This window comes from Bos grunniens, chromosome 4 (genome assembly GCF_055505025.1).
Source record: "Bos grunniens cultivar Pamir isolate PY7600 chromosome 4, Bosgru_T2T1.0, whole genome shotgun sequence".
Taxonomy (NCBI): Eukaryota; Metazoa; Chordata; class Mammalia; order Artiodactyla; family Bovidae; genus Bos; species Bos grunniens.
This window is the reverse complement of record NC_141168.1, coordinates 8,372,780-8,393,294: the sequence shown is the minus strand read 5'-3', so window position 1 is coordinate 8,393,294 and position 20,515 is coordinate 8,372,780. Positions and strand designations below refer to the sequence as shown.

The 20,515-nt window shown below is 42.8% G+C and overlaps 1 long non-coding RNA gene across 1 annotated transcript in view; it reads left to right on the top strand.

The window, feature by feature from the left end:
- LOC147373530 (uncharacterized) overlaps positions 1 to 20,515 on the top strand; it is a 57,968-nt gene that overhangs the window by 27,379 nt on the left and 10,074 nt on the right. The window contains exon 2 of the long non-coding RNA XR_015161963.1: positions 19,055 to 19,112. This is a non-coding gene — a long non-coding RNA (uncharacterized LOC147373530). The remainder of the gene's footprint in view (positions 1 to 19,054; positions 19,113 to 20,515) is intronic.

Below are 20,515 nucleotides of genomic sequence, written 5' to 3'. Positions count from 1 at the left end.
GCCCTCTCCCTTCTAAAGCAGGAAGTTCAATCCCTGTGTGCTCTGCATGTATGTGAATGTGTGTGTTTATCTGTGTATCCACCCATCCATCTTTGTACCCATTCATTCAGCTACTCATCCCTCCCTCCTCACCTTTCTCCCTCCCTCTATCACCTTCCAATCCACCTGGGAACTGGGCATCAGAAGAGTCGCTTTGGGTGAAGCTGTAAGGTCTTATCAACACCCCCACTCACAACATTCCACACCTGGCCCCTTCCAGAATGCCCGCTCTTTTCACTGAGCCACCTTCTCACCCACCTTGAGAAGTCTGCATCTGTGACCACCCCTGCTCCTGCAGCCTCCTGCTCCATGACCCACACACCCCAGTGGCGATCCTCCCTAGCCTGCATCACCCGCCTGACACAGAAAAGATGAAGGATTTTTTTTTTAAGTCGTTCAGTTCAGTCGCTCAGTCGTGTCTGACTCTTTGCAACCCCACAAATAGCAGCACGCCAGGCCTCCCTGTCCATCACCAACTCCTGGAGTTCACCCAAACTCATGTGCATCAGGTCAGTGATGCCATCCAGCTGTCTCATCCTCTGTCGTCCCCTTCTCCTCCTGCCCCCAATCCCTCCCAGCATCAGTCTTTTCCAACGAGTCAACTCTTCACATGAGGTGGCCAAAGTACTGGAGTTTCAGCCTCAGTATCAGTCCTTCCAATGAACACCAGGACTGATCTCCTTTAGAAGGGACTGGTTGGATCTCCTTGCAGTCCAAGGGACTCTCAAGAGTCTTCTCCAACACCACAGTTCAAAAGCATCACTTCTTCGGTGCTCAGCTTTCTTTATAGTCCAATTCTCACATCCATAAATGACTACTAGAAAAGCCATAGCCTTGACTAGATGGACCTTTGTTGACAAAGTAATGTCTCTGCTTTTTAATATGCTGTTTAGGTTGGTCATAACTTTCCTTCCAAGGAGTAAGTGTCTTTTAATTTCATGGCTGCAATCACCATCTGCAGTGATTTTGGAGCCCCAAAAAATAAAGTCTGACACTGTTTCCACTGTTTCCCCATCTATTTCCCATGAAGTGATGGGACCAGATGCCATGATCTTAGCTTTCTGAATATTGAGCTTTAAGCCAACTTTTTCACTCTCCTCTTTCACTTTCATCAAGAGGCTCTTTAGTTCCTCTTCACTTTCTGCCATAAGGGTGGTGTCATCTGCATATCTGAGGTTATTGATATTTCTCCCGGCAATCTTGATTCCAGCTTGTGCTTCTTCCAGCCCAGCATTTCTCATGATGTACTCTGCATAGAAGTTAAATAAGCAGGGTGACAATATACAGTCTTGACGTACTCCTTTTCCTATTTGGAACCAGTCTGTTGTTCCATGTCCAGATCTAACTGTTGCTTCCTGACCTGCATAAAGCTTTCTCAAGAGGCAGGTCAGGTGGTCTGGTATGCCCATCTCTTTCAGAATTTTCCAGTTTATTGTGGTCCACACAGTCAAAGGCTTTGGCATAGTCAATAAAGCAGAAATAAATGTTTTTCTGAAATTCTCTTGCTTTTTCAATGATCCAGCAGCAAGCCAGGCTGCTAGATGATCCATTCTCCAAGCCAGGCTTCAGCAATACGTGAACTGTGAACTTCCAGATGTTCAAGCTGGTTTTAGAAAAGGCAGAGGAACCAGAGATCAAACTGCCAACATCCGCTGGATCATGGAAAAAGCAAGAGAGTTCCAGAAAAACATCTATTTCTGCTTTATTGACTATGGCAAAGGCTTTGACTGTGTGGACCACAATAAACTGTGGAAAATTCTGAAAGAGATGGGCATACCAGACCACCTGACCTGCCTCTTGAGAAAGCTATATGCAGGTCAGGAAGCAACAGTTAGATCTGGACATGGAACAACAGACTGGTTCCAAATAGGAAAAGGAGTATGTCAAGGCTGTATATTGTCACCCTGCTTATTTAACTTCTATGCAGAGTACATCATGAGAAATGCTGGGCTGGAAGAAGCACAAGCTGGAATCAAGATTGCCGGGAGAAATATCAATAACCTCAGATATGCAGATGACACCACCCTTATGGCAGAAAGTGAAGAGGAACTAAAGAGCCTCTTGATGAAAGTGAAAGAGGAGAGTGAAAAAGTTGGCTTAAAGCTCAACATTCAGAAAACGAAGATCATGGCATCTGGTCCCATCACTTCATGGGAAATAGATGGGGAAACAGTGGAAACAGTGTCAGACTTTATTTTTGGGGGCTCCAAAATTACTGAAGATGGTGATTGCAGCCATGAAATTAAGACACTTACTCCTTGGAAGAAAAGTTGTGACCAACCTAGATAGCATATTAAAAAGCAGAGACATTACTTTGCCAACAAAGATCCATCTAGTCAAGGCTATGGTTTTTCCAGTGGTCATGTATGGATGTGAGAGTTGGACTGTGAAGAAAACTGAGCGCCAAAGAATTGATGCTTTTGAACTGTGGTGTTGGAGAAGACTCTTGAGAGTCCCTTGGACTGCAAGGAGATCCAACCAGTCCATTCTGAAGGAGATCAGCCCTGGGTGTTCTTTGGAAGCCCTGATGCTAAAGCTGAAACTCCAGTACTTTGGGCACCTCATGCAAAGAGCTGACTCATTGGAAAAGACCCTGATGCTGGGAGGGATTGGGGGCAGGAGGAGAAGGGGACGACAGAGGATGAGATGGCTGGATGGAATCACCGACTCGATGATCGTGAGTTTGAGTGAACTCTGGGAGATGGTGATGAACAGGGAGGCCTGGTGTGCTGCGATTCATGGGGTCCCAAAGAGTCGGACACGACTGAGCAACTAAACTGAACTGAACTGACCTGTATGATGTACTGTTTCCCTGAATTAAGGACTTTTTTCTTCATCGTGTAGCTTGATCATAGCCAGGTTATTCCAAGCTATTGATCGTACAACTTGTCCCCTTTTTTCCTGGATGAGCATCTTCTGTTGGTCTCTTCTAATCTCCATGCTCCTCTTCTTATATGGACTAATTCTCCAGACTTTCTCTGGAGCTGTCAACTTGGAACTTTTCTCCACGACTCTTCTGGATTGAATGTTCAGTTCAGTTCAGTCACTCAGTTGTGTCTGACTTTTTGCGACCCCATGGACTGCAGCACACCAGGCCTCCCTGTCCATCACCAGCTCCTGGAGTTGACTCAAACTCATGTCCATTGAGTTGGTGATGCCTGGATTGAATGTACTGTTTCCTAAAACCCATGTTATTCTTTCTCATTTTGAGAAAGTGTCACTTTCTCATTTTGTGGACCACGCCCACAAGTACCTAAGAAAAGGTGCTTAGTGCTTGAAAAGTCAGGATGTTGATTTTTCAGTTATTTAAAGGTATTTTATTCTTCTCTTACCTTTGATGATTCAGATTAGAATTGCAATTAGTTCCCTTTAGAAATTTGATGGCCTTGTTCCCTTGCTTACAGCATCTGTGGCTGTTAATAAGATCCCAAATGCTGGTGTGATTCCTCTTCACTTATAGATTATCCTTGTTATCTTCTGTTTTTTCTCTGAAACTTTTTGGCATCTTTTCTTTATACTCAATGCCCTGAATAGCTTGAGGAGGGTTTTTGACATTAACTTTTCTTGGATTGTTCACTTAGAACCTTCCTGCTCTCCTTTAATTCTGTGAAATATGGTCTCGTATTGGTAATATTGTCTAATCCTCTGTTAACTCTCCTGCCTCTAGCCTGAATTCCTGTTGGTCAGGAATCTAGCTCCTGGACTGATTCTATGTAAATTTTTTTCTTTCCTTCATTAAAAAAAAAACAAAAAAAACTCATTATCTTTTGTTCTACACACAAGAGAATTCCTAGAGTACATTTTCTATTTAACTAGATTATCAGGATCTTGGCAGGAAACAAATGACATGTGCAAAAGAGAGACTGAAGAAACAGTGATGAAGGAACTTTACAGAGGAGTTGCTGCTGCTAAGTTGCTTCAGTCGTGTCCGACTCTGTGCGACCCCGTCGACGGCAGCCCACCAGGCTCCCCATCCCTGGGATTCTCCAGGCAAGAACACTGGAGTGGGTTGCCATTTCCTTCTCCAATGCAGGAAAGTGAAAAGTGAAAGTGAAGTCCCTCAGTCGTGTCCGACTCTCAGCGACTCCATGGACTGCAGCCCACCAGGCTCTTCTATCCATAAGAGTCTCCAGAGGAGTGGTCAGTATTAAAAAACCAACAAAGGATGGGGAGACCTGCCGTAGACCAGCAGCAGCTCAAGGCACCTCTGACCCGGAGCCTGGGGGTGGTGAGAGGCGGAAGAGAGGACACTGGTATCGGACTTCCAGTCGCCGTGAAAGAGGGGCGGTCTGACGGGAGCTGTGGCCCCAGGAAGAGAAGCAGCCCTTCCAGAACCAGAACTCAGCAGAGGAGGGGCTGAGGCAGGAGGTAGGGAGTCGCTCTCCTTGATGGTTTAGCTGCCAGGTCGTGTCTGACCCTTGTGACCCCATGAACCGTAACCCGCCAGGCTCCTCTATCCATGGGATTCTCCAGGCAAGAATACTGGAGCGGGTTGCCATTTCCTTCTTCAGGGGATCTTCCCGACCCAGGGGTCGAACCCTAGTCTCCTGCACTCGATCTCCTTATTCCAATAATTATTTTCTATAAAGTCACCACAAACACTAAGTCGTGAATACCGAACCATCGCCCCTAGGAAAAATACCAGGTGAGGTTTCTGGAAGCCTCTGGCTGCTGTATGTCAACATACCATACAGAACCTTGATTCTTGTGTGTTTCTATTTAAGGACCTCTTATTTCCTATATGGGGCTTCCCAGTGGCTCAGACGGTAAAGCGTCTACCCACAATGTGGGAGACCTGGGTTCAATCCCTGCATCGGGAAGATCCCCTGGAGAAGGAAATGGCAACCGCTCCAGTATTCTTGCCTGGAAAATCCCATGGATGGAGGAGCCTGGGAGGAGCCTGGTAGGCTACAGTTCACAGGGTCGCAAAGAGTCGGGCTCGACTGAGCGACTTCACTTTCTTTTCTTGATTTCCTATATATTGGTCATTAACATTGAACTCAAAGCCAGCAGCCCTGTAACTCATGCCTGAACAAAGCTCATCTAACACATGTGTTTCCTCTGCAAGGCGCCCTCCGCACCATGCTTGGAGGCCATCTGAAACAGCAAAATGACCAACAAAAAGCACAAAAACGTGAAATCGTGGCACCGAATAGGCCACGGAACAGACAGTTGTTAATAGTTAAGAGCTTAAACAAGAAGGCCGAGCTCGTCTGGTTGGACCTCGGCTGGGAATGTGTATGTCCGGCAAGTAAAATTCTTGGCTCTCTGTCCACAAATGAGGGGGAAGCAACATGCATGTTGATGTGGGGGTTATAAATTAGCAGGAAGGCTAACTCGCATAGGTGAAATCTGGGAATAGCGAAGATGCCTGTCTTCGGATCACTGGCAGCTCCTTTCTTTGGCTGAACCCAACCAGAAGACAGATGCCACAAAACACCAGACACTCTGATTTGTAGAAGGCAGTGTGCCAGGCTCCCATCAAGGCAGAACAGAGCCGAGAGAGGGTCTGGAGGGCTCACAGAGAAAAGCCAGCCTGCTCTTTCTGTTGACTTTCACATTTGGCAGGTGTATTTTTAATTTCCAGGAGAGCTTCCTTTCTGTAATTGCTCTTCTTCTGTGATACTTTGTACAGAGATAGGCATCTTCTCAAATCTCCATGAAGAGACAACAGAAGTTACTGCTGACGGTGGTGTGGATGGGTGCTTTTAATTCTCTTGAGTTCCCTGTACTGTCTCTATTTCTTCAGGCATTATTTTTGTGTTGATCAGGAAAGATGTTTCTTTTTCATGTCATAGTCTCTCATCAACTATCTGGTCAATTTTTTTTTAGCAATTGAGTTTATTTATTTTTGGTTGTGCTGAGTCTTCATTGCTCTGCAAGGACTTTTCTCTTGTTGCAGTGTACCGGCTTCTAATCGTGGAGCACAGGCTCAGGGGTGCATGGGCTCCGTAGCAGTGGTGCACAGGCTTAGTTGCTCCGTGGCATGTGGAATGTTCCCAGACCAGGGATCAAACCGGTGTCCCCTGCATTGCAAGACAGATTCCTTACTGCCATACCACCAGGGAAGCCCCTGGTCAAATTTTACAATGAGGTGATAGAAGCGGTAACTAGAAGTTTCTCATCAAAGACAGGGTCTGTTGACTGGTCAGCTTCACTCACCATCAGGGTTTCTCCAGCTTGGCATTCCTGACATGTAGGGCTGATTAACTCTGTGTTGTGGGGACTGTACCGAGCACCATGGGGTGTTTAACAGCATCCCCAGCCTCTACCCATTGATGCCAGAAGCACTACCCCCTATTTATAACCATCAAAAATGTCTCCATAACCCTGGTACACTGTTGGTGGGAATGTAAAATGGTGCAGCCACTCTGGAAGTATCAGTGGGTAGGGACCCTACTCCTCGGTTCAAGGCAGCTAGTTATGGCACACAACCCTGTGGAGGGTATGTGTGTGCACACACACACATGGAGGCACGTGTGTGTGTGCTCAGTCGTGTCTGACTCTTTGCAACCCCAGGGACTGTAGCCCTCTGTCCATGGGATTTTCCCAGGCAAGCATGCTGGAGCAGGTTGCCATTTCCTACTCCAGGGGAATCTCCCAACCCAGGGATTGAACCCACGTCTCTTGCGTCTCCTGCTTTGACAGGTAGATTCTTTACCACTGCAGCACCTGGGAAGTCCAGAGGCAGCTCATGATTAAAAGGGGGTGAATCACTCCTTTTCCTCTCAGGGATATCCTGGTGGTTGGATGTGAGTTGGTTCCTGTAAAAAAAATCTCCCTTACAGGAGGGACTGCATTTCCTTGTCCACCAGTTTGAGTCAGAGTTGCTGTCTCATGCAGCCAGAATAATCTAAACCCGCATAGGTGGGCATCTGAATTCCATTAAACAGACAAGGCTCAGAGGTGCTAAGTTACTTCCCCAAAATAGCCCAGGAGCAGAGTCAGCACTTACCAATGCCCCTGGTACAAGTATTCTAATGCATTTTACTACATCCGAGGGCGTCCAGCTGACACGGAACTCCAGCCTCGTGTATTCAGCTCACATTTTATTTATCAAAACCTCAAAGATGCCTGGTTCTGGGGGAGACACTATTGGAGGCACAAAAAGCATGTCATTCTTGTTCACAACAGAATCGTCCCTTCATGCACTTACCTGGCCCGCCGGTTGGCATGATCTCAGGGTGGCAGTTCAGTAGGCATCTGCTTGGCATGCAGGCAGATGAGTAGCAAGGTTGGTCACCAGGAGTTAGTTGCCTGGAGTTTGGGCTCAGGATGGATGTCCAAGGCAGCTAGGATTTCCTTCAGTATCAGCCTTTTATTCCTGGCTTGAAAGACCTTGTCCGTCACTCCTGCTGAAACAGTCGCTTCCTGCTTGAGCCAGAGGACAGCAGAGTAGGGAAGAGACCCCAGAGACCATCAAGTCCAATGTCATCACTTCACAGCATCAGAGGTTTTGGCTGCTTGGACCTACGGAGCATCCTCGGGGCAGAAGCGTACTTGCCCTGTGCAATCCAGCAGGTGACACCATCCACGTGCTGAGCCATCTCCACGGGGCCGCCTGGCCACCAAGGCCTCACAGTCACCCTCGCCACAAGGGCTGGACCGGGGTGAGCCCGAGGAAGAAAGCGGCAGGCGCTGCAGGGGGGCAGAATCCCGAGAGCAGTGCTGGGCACGGCGCTGAGGTGTGTCAGGCACAGTGCTAGACACGTTACATACACCGGTTCTCGTGATCCTCACAACGACCCTGATGACTGAGGACACTGAGACACGACCTCATCGACTTGCCCAAGGTCAAATCCAGAGCATCTGGCTCTGGGACCCACTGTATTGCAGAGACGCTTGTGATCAGAAGCACAGGAAAGGGCTTCCCTGGTGGCTCAGTGGTAAAGAATCTGCCTTCCAGTGCAGGAGACATGGGTTCAATACCTGGTCCAGGAAGATCCCGCACGCCTCGAATCAACTAAGCCCATGAGCCACAACTAATTGAGAGAGTCTCCAGAGGCTCTCTCTGGAAACCGAGAAACTACTGAAGCCCGTGTGCCTAGAGCCTGTGCACTGCAACAGGAGAAGCCACCACAGTGAGAAGCCCCAGCACCACAGCTAGAGAGTGGCCTCCTGCTCCTTGCAACTGGAGAAAAGCCCACGCAGCAACGAAGACCCAGCGCAGCCAAAAATAAATAACTTCTTAATTTAAAAACAACAACATTAAAAATAAAATAAAATTTAAAAAAAATAGAAAATAAATAAAATAAAAACAACAACAACAGGAAAGACAGCCTCCCAGAGCTCTCCATCCTAGTTGGGGGTGCAGTGGCGGGGGAAGGAGAAGCCAAAGGTCACTCAGTAACAGATGGGAGATGGGTGGCTAAACCTTTCTTTTTTTTTTTCACTTTTAATGAGACCTCAATCTGATCCATAAATCTCAATATCCTGAGAAGTATTACCTGTACTTTCACCAGAATTTAAAATTAAGAGCCCTGTAACTGAGTCTTTCCATAATTGAAACCTGCTAGACACTCATTATTTCTCAATCTCCCAATTATGTAAATGTTTTTAGAAAATCAAGGACAATTTAATATTAGAGGTTCAATAACACCAGGAAATGTATACTGAAATTGTTAATTCTCTTACCATCTAGTTCTCTGTGCATGTAGAGTTCCTGTTTAAAATTGCATTTTTGAATAAGAAAGATTTGCTCATTCATACTACTCTGTCTGATGATTTTCTGTTTCTAAATAATCATTCTGAAATGCTCTACCCAACAATGAACTCCAGGGGAAAAGTAGATGTAGCAGGAAGCCACTAGATGGCAAACTCCCACAGTTTGAGACAGACAAATGCTGAACAGATAAAGTACCGTCAACAAACTATTTTTTTTAAATATGTTCAAAATCAAATACTAGCTTCACCTGTAATCAAGAAAGTGTTTGTGAAAGTAACTGGTTCCTCAGGGAAGAAGATGATAGGATAAAAATTTAACCTGCACCTCCTGCCAGCCCTTACACTCTAATGATCAGTAAAATTAGTGGGACCCAAGAGCATTTGGCAGGAGAAGGCAATGGCAACCCACTCCAGTACTCTTGCCTGGAAAATCCCTTGTGTGGAGGAGCCTGGTAGGCTGCAGTCCATGGGGTCACGAAGAGTCGGACACAACTGAGTGACTTGACTTTCATGCATTGGAGAAGGAAATGGCATCCCACTCCAGTGTTCTTGCCTGGAGAATCCCAGGGACGGGGGAGCCTGGAGGGCTGCCGTCTATGGGGTCGAATAGAGTCGGACACAACTGAAGCGACTTAGCAGCAGCAGCAGCAGCAAGAGCATTTGGCATAGTGGTGAAGAACCCACTGCCAATGCAGGAAACACCAGAGACTCGGGCTCGATCCCTGGGTCGGGAAGATCCTCTGGAGGAGGAAATGGCAACCCATTCCAGGATTCTTGCCAGGGAAATCCCGTAGACAGAGGAGCCTGGCGGGGCTACAGTCCTTGGAATAGCAAAGAGTTGGACAGGACTGAGCAGCTGAGAACAGCACAGGAGGATTTACAGAGAAAAGGAAATAGATTCTCGATAAGCTTCCAGCTGGCCCTGAAGTGTAACCAACGCTCTTTGAAGAGAGGGAGCTTTGTGATACTTCCGCAGGTGAGACAACTTTCTCTCCCAGAAACTGACACCCAGGACCCACCCTCATGTCTGTGTCTGACTTTTGTGATGGAGTGGCCGTGGAAAGGGCATACGTGTGGAGACCTGGGCTGGGACCCTGGCTGTGCCAAGGACCACTGTCTGGCAGGTCTTTACCTAAACCTCTAAAGCAAGGAGCTCATCGATATTAATAATCTACTTTATGAAATATATCTATACGATATAAAATGTTAATACCATCATTATTTGACAGGGTTATTGTAATGGTTTAAAAGATGTCTTTAAAGCACCTTCCACACAGTTGTCTCATTATTGTGAAGAGCTGTGTGGCCTACCTTTCCCACGGCCACCCATCTCTTCCCACCCTCAGTCTTGGCCTGCCTTCAAGGAGGCCTTCCCTCACCGAATGATTGCAGCTCAGACCCCCTCCCGTCCCGCCCTCCCCGCCTCATCCCAGCATTCCCTCTCTCCCTTCCCTGATTGATTTTTCTCAATAGCTGTGAACACCACTGTAACATTTGACTCCCTTGTTTGTTTCCTGTCTGTGTCAAGACGCACAGTGCAAGCTCTGTGGGCGAAGCCTGGTCTCGTCCTCGATGGATCCCCAGGATTTAGGACGACGGTGCCTGGGATGGGGCTGTGCACTTCACAAAGATGTGCTGCAGGAAGGAACTAGAGATTTAAACGTTTGCAAGAGTTCAGTGCCATGTCTGGCGGGAAGTAGGCGCTCAGTGAATAGTAGTTAATCACTGTGTTATTACTGTGTCCTTGAGCAAGTGACTTCATCTTTCGAAACCTTAGTCACTGTGTTTCTGAATGGACCTGATCAGGTCAAAGGTTGGCTACAAGGATTAAATTAGAAGACACAGGACTCAATGCCTGACATAGGTCCATCTTTCAAGGCTGACCCTTCAGTGCAATGTTGAATAGAAGTGGCAATAGAGAATATCCTCACTGTGATTCTGATTTTAAAGGAGATACTTTTAATATTAAAATTAAATTAAATTAATTTAAGTATCAGGAATATGATAGCTCAAGTCAGGAATCAGCCTCCAAAGCAGGAGACACAGGTTAGATCCCTGGGTCAGGAAGATCCCCTGGGGGAGGAAATGGCTACCCACTCCAGTGTTCTTGCCAGGGAAATCCCATGGACAGAGGAGCCTGGTGGGGCTACAGTCTACGGGGTTGCAAAGAGTCAGACACGACTGAGCACACACACACACTTTTAATATTATGCCAGTAACTATTAAGTTTACCATAGGGTTTCTTTATCAGTGCCCTTTATAAAATAAAGAAGTTTGCTTAAAAGCCAAGAAAGCTAAGAATTTTATTTTTGTTTTGTTTTTAAATCATAAGATGCTGAACTTTAATTTTTTGAGATAGTTATAAATTCATACATGGTTGTAAGATATAATAGAAGTTCTGTATATCTTCAGAGATATACAGAATAAACAACAAAGTCCGAGTGAACTCCGGTAGTTGGTGATGAACAGGGAGGCCTGGTGTGCTGCGATTCATGGGGTCGCAAAGAGTCGGATATGACTGAGCGACTGAACTGAACTGAACTGTATATCTTCACTGGCTTTCCCTCATTGATAACCTCTTGGTAACTATATACAATATCACAACCACAAAACTGACATTGATGCAGTCCATTGAGCTTGGCTCACCATTCTTTTTTTATGAGGCCGGGATTGATCCAATAATTCTACTTGAGGAAGCTCTCTTAGAGTTGTACAAAGATTTATTCATCATGGTATTATTATTTTTGCTATTTGTTTGAACTTTCTTCTCTTGTACAATTAATTTTTTAAATTTACTTTATTCAAGTATGGTTTATTTACAATGTTGTGTTAATTTCTGCTGTACAGCAAAGTGATTCAGATATATAAAGAGATACGATAGCTCAGTTGGTAAAGAATCCGCCTTCAATGCAGGAAACCCCGGTATGATTCCTGGGTTGGGAAGATCCATTGCAGAAGGGAAAGGCTACTCACTCCAGTATTCTGGCCTGGAGAATTCCATGGACTGTATAGTCCATGAGGTTGCAAAGGGTCAGACAGGACTGAGCGACTTTCACTTTCATATGTACACACACACACACACACACACACATTCTTTTTCATACTGTTTTCCATTGTGATTCCTCACAGGATATTGAATATAGTTCCCTGTGCTATATAGTAAAACTTTGTTGTTCATTCATCTTATACATAGTCGTTTGCATCAACTAATCCCAAACTCCCAATCCATCCCTCTTCCACCTCTTCTCTCCTGTGTCAACCACAAGTCTATTCTCTATGTCTGTCTGTTTCATTTGTGTTATAGTTTAGATTCCACACATAAGTGATGCCATATTGTATTTCTCTTTCTGACTTCACGTAGTATGATGATCTCTAAGTCAATCTGTACTTTGCGGGTGGTGTTATTTCATTCTTTTTCATTGCTGGGTAATATTCTATTGTATATATGGACCTCATCTTCTTTATCCAGTCATCTGTCGGTGGCTAAATATTTAGGTTATTTTCATGCCTTGGCTACTGTGAATAGTGCTGTTACAAACATCAGGGTGTGTGTATCTTTTTGAACTACAATTTTGTCCAGATATATGCCCAGGAGTGGGATTGCTGGATCATACGGCAATTCTATGTTCAGTATTTTAAGGAATCTTCATACTGTTTTGCATAGTGGCTGCACCAATTTACTGTCACACCAATAGTGTAAGAGGGTTCCCTTTTCTCCACAATGTCTCCAGCATTTATTGTTTATAGACTTTTTAATGATGGCCATTCTAACCAGCGTCAAGTGGTACCTCATTGTAGTTTTGATTTACATTTCACAAAGATCATGGCATCTGGTCCCATAACTTCATGGGAAATAGATGGGGAAACAGTGGAAACAGTGTCAGACTTTATTTTGGGGGGCTCCAAAATCACTGCAGATGGTGACTGCAGCCATGAAATTAAAAGACGCTTACTCCTTGGAAGGAAAGTTATGACCAACCTAGATAGCATATTCAAAAGCAAAGACATTGCTTTGCCAACAAAGTTTCATCTAGTCAAGGCTATGGTTTTTCCAGTGGTCATGTATGCATGTGAGAGTTGGACTGTGAAGAAGGCTGAGTGCTGAAGAATTGATGCTTTTGAACTGTGGTGTTGGAGAAGAGTCTTGAGAGTCCCTTGGACTGCAAGGAGATCCAACCAGTCCATTCTGAAGGAGATCAGCCCTGGGATTTCTTTGGAAGGAATGATGCTAAAGCTGAAACTCCAGTACTTTGGCCACCTCACGCAAAGAGTTGACTCATTGGAAAAGACTCTGATGCTGGGAGGGATTGGGGGCAGGAGGAGAAGGGGACGACAGAGGATGAGATGGCTGGATGGCATCACTGACTCAATGGACACGAGTCTGAGTGATCTCTGGGAGTTGGTGATGGACAGGGAGGCCTGGCGTGCTGCGATTCATGGGGTCGCAAAGAGTTGGACACGACTGAGCAACTGAACTGAACTTAATAATTACTGATGGTAAGTATCTTTTCATGTGCCTGTTGACCATTTGTATATCTTCTTGGGAGAAATGTCTGTTTAGGTCTTCTGCTCATCCTTCGATTGGGTTGTTTGTTTGTTGTTGTTATTGAGTTGTATGAGTTGTTTGTATATTTTGGAAATTAAGCCCTGTTAGTTGCTTCATTTGCAAATATTTTCTCCTGTCTTGTAGGTTCTCTTTTCATTTTGTTTATAGTTTCCTCTGCTGTACAAAAGTTTGTAAGTTCTATTAGGTCTTATTTGTTTATTTTTGCTTTTATTTGTATTGCTTTGGGAGAATGACCTAAGAAAATATTAGTATGATTTATGTCAGAGAATGTTTTGTCTATGTTGACTTCTAGAAGTTATATATGTCATGTCTTATATTTAAGTCTTCAGCAGTCTTGAGTTTCTTTTTGCATATTGTGCAATGTTCTAACTTCATTGATTGTTTGAAGTCTGGAAGGATTCTGCCTCCTGCTTTGTTCTTCTCCTTCAGGATTGCTTTGGCAATTCTGGGTCTTTTATGGTTCCATATAAATTTTAAGCTTGTTTGTTGTCGTTCTGTGAAAAATGTCATAGGTATTTTGATAGGTATTGCATTAAATCTGTAGATTTCTTTGGGTAGTATGGCCATATTCACAATATTAATTTTTAGAGATCCAACCAGTCCATTCTAAAGAAGATCAGTCCTGGGTGTTCATTGGAGGGACTGATGTTGAAGCTGAAACTCCAATACTTTGACCACCTGATGCGGAGAGCTGACTCATTTGAAAAGACCCTGTTGCTGGGAAAGATTGAGGGCAAGAGGAGAAGGGGACGACAGAGGATGAGATGGCTGGATGGCATCACCTACTCGATGGACATGAGTTTGAGTGAACTCCGGGAGCTGGTGATGGACAGGGAGGCCTGGCGTGCTGCGATTCATGGGGTCACAAAGAGTCAGACATGACTGAGTGACTGAACTGAACTGAACTGAAGGACGTGAGATATCTTTCCATTTCTTTGAGTCATCTTCAGTTTCCTTTATTAATTTTTATAGTTCTCAGCGTGTCTTTCACCTCTTTTGATCAGGTTTATTCTTAAGTATTTTTTTTGACGTGATTTTAAAAGGGATTTTTTAAACATTCACTTTTTGATATTTCATTGTTAATGTAAAGAAATACAGCCAGTTTCTATATGTTACTCTTATAAACTGCTACCCTGCTGAATTCACTTATCAGTTCCAGTCATTTTTGTGTGGCATCTTTAGGGTTTTCTATATATAGTATTATGTCATCTGCATATAATAACAATTTTACATCTTCCCTTCCAATTTAGATACCTTTTATTTCTTTTTCTTGTCAGATTGCAGTGGCTAGGAGTCCCAATACTATGTTGAATAGAAGTGGTGAGAGGGGATATCCTTATCTTGTTTCAGATTTTAGTGGGAAGGCTTTCAGCCTTTTACCACTGAGTATTATATTAGCTGTGGTTTTGTCATAAAATAACTTTTGTTATGTTGAGATAGGTTGCCTCCAAACCCACTTTGGTAAGAATTTTTATCATGAATGGATGTGAACTTTTATTTATTTTTTTTAGATAATTTTTTTAAATTTTAATTGGAGGTCAACTACTTTATAATATTACATTGGCTTTGCCATACATCAACATGAATCTGCCACAGGTATACATGTGTTCCCCATCCTGAACCCCCCTCCCTCCTCCCTCCCTGTACCATCCCTCTGGGTCGTCTCAGTGCACCAGCCCCAAGCATCCAGTATCGTGCATCGAACCTGGACTGGCGACTTGTTTCATATATGATATTATACATGTTTCAATGCCATTCTCCCAAATCATCCCACCCTCTCCCTCTCCCACAGAGTCCAAAAAACTGCTCTATACATCTGTGTCTCTTCTGCTGTCTCGCATACAGGGTTATTGTTACCATCTTTCTAAATTGCATATATATGCGTTAGGATGTGAACTTTTAAACTCTTTTATTTTGAGATTAACATGCAGTTGTAAGAAATAGTGAGAGATGCCGTGAACCCATTACCTAGTTTCCCACAAGAGGAACATCTTGCAGAAAATCTCTGGCAGAACATCACAATCAGGAAATTGACAGTAACACAGACAAAGTAGTTTGGGATATTCAGATTGAAAAAGGACCCAGAAATTATGGAGAATTTTTTTACTTAAGACAACTTTCCATTCTACATTAATGCGAGGCTAAGGAGAATCTCATCCTTAAAACATGGGAGGGAACAAGGGATAAAGTTTTAGTTCACTCTTTGATTATATCAGCTCTGGAAAGTATTTCTTTTTATTTATTCAGCATTTGGACACACGATTTAAATAGTCTTTATTATACATTATCAGTTTCTTTTTCTGACAAAGGAAAGAATTAAACTCAGTCACCTAGTCTTTTACACTACTCTTTCCTTTTAAATAAACTGATGATACCTTAGCTCAGTGTAACAGAAAATAACATTTCAGCCCTGGAGTGATAGATAGAGGCTTTGCAGTCTTTCAGATTCACCACCTGGGCTGATAGCTTGAACCAAGAGTCACAGAATGTACTGATATGAGGGTATCTTGCTTGAAGGACAGTCTTTCTCTTAGCCCTCATTTTAAAAGCTATATAAGCATCCTCCCCCTTGAAAGATAGTGAACTTGAGTGTGGGAAAGCAGCATTTGTCATCTCTGCCCATCCACTCTCCCGGTTTACTGAAAAGATGTGTGCTGAGGAGCATACATGGTTGCATTGATTTTACAGTCATATTTTTAAAAGTCCTTCCTTCAGTGCCCAAGACCAGAGGCCTGTTACTGACCCCAGCTGTTTTCTGTGGACTGTCGCTTCAGTACAATTTCTTTTAGTAGCTGGTTTCCTTCAACCCTGCCCCAATCATCACACTGTCTACTCTATATCACTTGTCATTGACAGAATAGTCAATAACACAATTTTAAGTTTTCTTCTTCCACAGTATGAGTTTTCAGTGAGAAGCAGAACAAAATGTCGTCAAATTTTCTGTACTCCATCTTTTTCAAGAGCTGCACATTTGTCCAACTATAAAGCAAAACTACTGCTTTTTAGTTATGTACTTTTACATATTTTATGCCACGTAACTTATGTGACATCCTACAGCGTCAGTTGATACAGGAGTTTAAGCAATAGCTGATTCTGTTTTCTCCCTGCACAGTATTTCATGGCATTCATTTCTGTAGCTTGGTCTAACCAGCTCTTCCTTGACAGTGGGATTAATGATATCTCAGCCATAAAGAATTTGACTTTGAATAAAGTCTATGCGTTTTGGTCTCATCTCCACTTTTAGTGATAAAATTTATTTGTTTCAAGTTGGAAGGCATTATGTGTCCCTTGGGAAGATAAAAAAAATAACTGGGTCTATCAGGTGGTCACTGTGCTTTATTAGAAAATGATATGAACAAATTAATAATTATATGCTGCTAACGGGCTTCCCAGGTGGCTCAGTGGTAAAGAATCCTCCTGCCAATGCAGAAGACCCAGGTTCGATCCCTGAGTTAGGAAGATCCCCTGGAGAAGGAAATGGAAACCCACCCTAGTAGTCTTGCCTGGAAAACTCCATGGACATGGAGCCTGGTGGGCTACAGCCCTTGGGGTCCCAAAGAGTCGGACACAGATGAGCAACTGAGCACTCATGCATGCTGCTATCGGAAAAGTTTGGGAAAAAAAAAAATTAACCCAGGAAGAGATTGCAAATGGCCCAGTAAAATTAAGGGGTTTTTTTTTTTTTTTTAATTGCATTTCCCATGTGCAATTTTTTCTTAAGCTGATTTTGAGTCCCACTCACAGATACATTGTTCCCAATTCATGCAGATCTGCGTTCCGTGTTTCATGTTCCTGATTCACATTCATGTTGTTACTCTGAGTTATAATATTTACATTATTACTTTACTCTGTTTTGAATCAATGATCCATTTTTGTGCATGGAGAATATGACATAACCTAATAGTAATTTTGAAAAATACCAATTTAACAAGCAATTATAAATTATGTGGAAGTATATTACAGACAAGCTTCCCCTGTGAAGTCATGCTGACTTGAGCTGGCCAACAGATTCCCTGCACCCATGAGCTCTGCCCATAAATTCAGTACCTCCTTTGTTAAAACACCAGGTCATCATGAGAATTTTTACATTTTAATGACATAACAGATGTATTTTTATTGAAGTATAGTTGATTTAGAATATTGAGTTAGTTTCAGGCACACAGCCAAGTGATTCAGTTATATACTTTCTTCAGATCATTTTCCATTGCAGCTTATTACAAGATACTGAATAGAATGCCCTGTGCTCTACAGCAGGTGCTTGTTGTTTATCTGTTTTATGTACATTTGTAAATGTTAATCCCATACTCCCCCACTCCCTTTCCTCTTTGGTAACCGTAAGTTTGCTTTCCATGTCCAGTCTGTTTCTGTTTTATATATAGATTCATTTGTATTATTTTTTAGATTCCACATATAAGTGGTATCATATTTGTCTTTTTCTCTCTGATTTATTTCACTAAGTGTAATATTCTCAACATGTATCCATGTTGCTGCACAGATGTACTTTTTTCATTGTGAATGCACATAACATAAAATATATCATCTTAACACTTTTAAGTGTACAGTTCAATAGTATTAAGTACTTCATGCTGTTGAGCAATACAGATCCCTTTTCACTGTAGTATTTGTGTACCTGTTTTCAGCTTTGAAAGATGTGGCACAGAGGGTTGTTACCAAGTTGGCCGAGGTGAGTTCCGTTTCATCCATCAGTATCCAGTCTGGCTGAGACACTGGGCCACAGCTGCTATTATCCAAGGATCCTCTCTGCTGCTAGTTGGCCCATTGCCCAGGTGAAGACTAAAGCTCTGTTCCGCTTTCAGAAGAGGTGTTGGGGCACCACTAACAATATGAGGTGAAAGTGAAAGTGTTAGTCGCTCAGTCCTATCCAACTCTTTGTGACCCCATGGACTGCAGCCTGCCAGGCTCAGTCCCCGGAATTCTCCAGGCAAGAATGTTGGAGTGAGTGGGTTGCCATTTCCTTCTCCAGGAGATCCTCCTAATCCAGGGATCAAATTCGTGTCTCCCGCTTTATAGGTAGATTTACCATCTGAGCCACCAGTGAAGCCCAATATATTTAAGATAAATTACTAGAGATAAAGATACTGGGTCAAAGGATTAAACAGTCTGAAATTTGGCACACCAGTCACATTATTGAACAGTTGCACACTTTCCACGAGGGAGAATGGTCCCACATTATCTCATCTTTATCAGCCCTGGATGTTACTTTCTTTTAATTGATTTATCCATTTGCTGGGACAGAATGGCATCTTGCTATTTGAATTTGAATTCCTTTTTATTATGAATGAGATTGGAGATGTTTTCATAAGATTACTGAGCACTGTATTCTTGGTAGCCATTTGTAACTTATCCAAGTTTTTATTCATGTTCCTATTGGAGTGTTTACCTATTATCAGTTTATATAAGCTTTTTGATAATTGGGGCTTAATTCTTATGTCATTTATGTTGGAAATATTTTCCTTACTTCATTTACCTTTAATATTGCTTAAGGTGTTTTTTGAGATACAGAAGTTTTTTATTTAATGTAATCAAGTCCACTGGTCTTTTCTCCTCATGGTAAAAACATACATGCTTATAACAGTGTTACTGTTATCTAGAGCTGATCAATATTTTCACACATATTCTCATGGCTCTTTAATAGTTTCAGCATCTGTATTTACCTCTTTATGAAATTTGTTTTGGTATAGGGTAAAAGGTAGAAAGCCAACTTAATTTTTTTGTGAGTATTTAACCAATTATCTCCCCAACTTCATTGTTTTCTTTATATAGGTCCTGCATGCTTATGAAGACTATTTCCAGATATCTCATATTTTTGCTGCTATTTCAGGTAAGACTTTTTACTATATTTACTAATTGACTTTATTTTTAGAATATAAGAGGCTATCGTTTTTTAGACACTACTTTTTTAGCAGGCAACTTCACTAAACATTCTAATTTTGAATCATATATTCATTGTCTTGGATTTTCTAGATAGAAAATTCTATCAGTTACAAGTGAAAAATTTTGTGTCCTCCTTTCTAATAATTAGGAAATTCCTTTTTTGTGTTTTATGCATTGGCTAAAACACTGCTATAATGCTAAATATTAGTAACTGTTAAAACAGGCCGTCTCATCTAGAATGTAAGAATGTCCTGGAGACTTCCAGTATTGGATGTTTGGCCTAGATGATTTAACAAGCATTTATGAAAGATCTATCTTCTGCTAGCTACGTAGAGCTAAAGACCTTTTGTGGCCTCAGAGTCTAGTGAAGGACACAGCCACCCAGGGAAACAGTCACAGTTATGTAAAACATGGTTCGTGAGTGTCTTAAATAGAGTTATACACAAAGATGGAAAAAGAAATGAGGACTTAACTCTGCTTGTAGAGGGAATGAAGATGACATTCCAAGCATTGGGAACAGTATGTGAAGTCCAGGTCCGATAGAGGGTGTTCATGGTTGACTCCTGATGCTTACGTATGCCTGCTACACAGAATCTTGGCGTTCCCCGGGAAGAGCGAGGTCATATTATTCACTGTTAAGTAACACAAATGCACGTAGGATGTCACGAGTCCAGTTTCTCATTAAGCCTCTATTCTCAGTCTTCACTCTGCTAATATGTACGGTGAATCTCTAGTTATAAAATGTATGAGCTACTTATCTTTAAAAGGAGTTAGAGGGTTTAAAGCATCTAACAAAACAGTAAAAACATAAGAGGTAAACTTTCAAACCAAAACCACATCCAAAGGGGCCAGTGCAAATATATCAATCAGTTAGATGTGAATGTACCAAAGTGTATTTTGTGGAAGTAGATGGTGGGTGCCAGTGCCTGTGACAGGGAACTGGAGGAAGATGAAAAGATGTTCTGAAGACGGTGATGGTATTATAGCTGCAGAACGATGTGAATGGACTTAATGTCACTGAACTACACTTAAAAATGGTTAAAATGGTAAATTTTATGTTATGTATATTTCACCACAGTAAAAGGCGTGTAAACTAATTCTGAGAAATGTTAATAGTTGTTCTATGGGGTGGAGGCAGGGAGATGGACTAAAGCGTCATAGGTGTCTTTTCTGCAGACTTCTCTGGGCCTTTCGTATGTTCATATGTACTGTGAACTGTGGTGTCCAGTATTTCCCGGTTGTATTAACGCACAGAGGATCTGGTGGGGCTCTCCTACTTGGACCCCACTCAACGCAGTGCTGATGTAGGAAACAGAATATCTACTGTGATTAATTGTTAAACCTCCTGTC